The sequence below is a fragment of the Triticum aestivum genome, chromosome 3B (genome assembly GCF_018294505.1).
Source record: "Triticum aestivum cultivar Chinese Spring chromosome 3B, IWGSC CS RefSeq v2.1, whole genome shotgun sequence".
Classification (NCBI taxonomy): domain Eukaryota; kingdom Viridiplantae; phylum Streptophyta; class Magnoliopsida; order Poales; family Poaceae; genus Triticum; species Triticum aestivum.
In genome coordinates, this window is record NC_057801.1 from 96970489 (window position 1) to 96971857 (window position 1369).

General features: G+C 65.5%; 1 pseudogene; it reads left to right on the forward strand.

The window, feature by feature from the left end:
* LOC123064949 (uncharacterized) lies at positions 1-1075 on the forward strand (annotated as a pseudogene).
* The last annotated feature ends 294 nt before the right edge of the window (positions 1076-1369 follow it).

Sequence of the window (1369 nt, forward strand, 5' to 3'; positions counted from 1 at the left end):
CTGGAGATGCCCTTACATTTGCTGCCTCGGGGTCGGTTGGGCCTATTTCTACCGCCGGCGAGGTAGTTTCTGGAGACGGTGGGGTAAATGAATGAGCCGTTACGGTGTGGGCCCACTTGTTGTCACGCAGAATCGTCTCGCTGCCACGTCAGGATCCCTCGACGGGGCACGAGGAGCGAGCTAACGTAGCTTCTGAGCCACTGAAAACCTGGTCCCACGTTCGTGCGGCCCACCCGTCAGTGAAGATGTTGTGTCATGGCACTGGTATGTTGACTAGGTTGGGACCTGTCAGCCCATGCCAGGCTGGCTATTTCCGCGACGACGGAGAGGGGAGAGGAGAGCGAGAGAGAGAGATAGAGAGAGAGCGAGAGAGAGAAATGGCGCAGCCGCCGCCATGGAAGGCGACGTACCTGCACGTGACGGGCGAGGCGCGCGACGGCTGCGCCCGCGCCAAGGAAAGCGTCGCCGCCGCGCGTGTCGATCTGGCGTCGTCCCCGGAGGTGGTGCTGGACACCCGCGACGCCGAGGGGCGGTACACTCTGCTGCAGTCCGCGACGACCCACGTCGAGCACGCGTCCGACCACCTCTCCGGTTTCGTCGTCAACGTGGTGGCGGCCGAGCGCCTGGCGCTCCACGGCTGCGGCGCCGTTCCGTTGCAGCCGGCGGCCCGCGTCGGCGACCTCCGCGCCGGGCACGACCACGAGTGGCTGGGTCTGATCAGGCTCCAGGCCGCCAGGGAGCACGCCGAGGAGGCGCTCCGCGGGGTGGAGCGCTCCTTCACCCTCCTGGAATCCTTCCGGTTCATGCTTGGCTGCCCGAACCCCGGCGCGGCCGGGCGCCGGCAAGAGGGCAGCTCCGCGCCGCCGCCCTCGAGCTCCAGCCCGTGGTGATCAGCGTGGAGAATGTTGTTGCCGCCGGCCTCGCCGAACCCTAGCTAGTCCTCTCTCTCTGCACCTCTCTCTCTCTGAACTAGATCACCAGAGGAAGAAGAAGGTACGGAAGGAGTGGACACAGGACACGGCGAGAGCTTCCGGCGCACGAACGCCAAGCCGCACAGACGGCCTTTTTCCTTTGAGCACGTACTCAACCAGCGCACTAGACTACAACATGCGGGGTCAATACTTATACACGGGCGCGCACACACACGCACTAAGCTAGCTGACCGGATCCATCTAACAAACTCATGCATGCATGCAGCTGAACGCAGCTAGCGCCCACGCAACGCCCGCCCGCCGAGCTCCACGCGCGCGTACACGATCTCCTGGAGACTTGGCGCGAGCCGCTGCTCTTCCGCTGCTTTCGCCCAGCCCTGAAGCCCACTGCGCCACGCCCCGCGCTCCTCAGCTCCTGGGCCCGCCGCGCACGCACG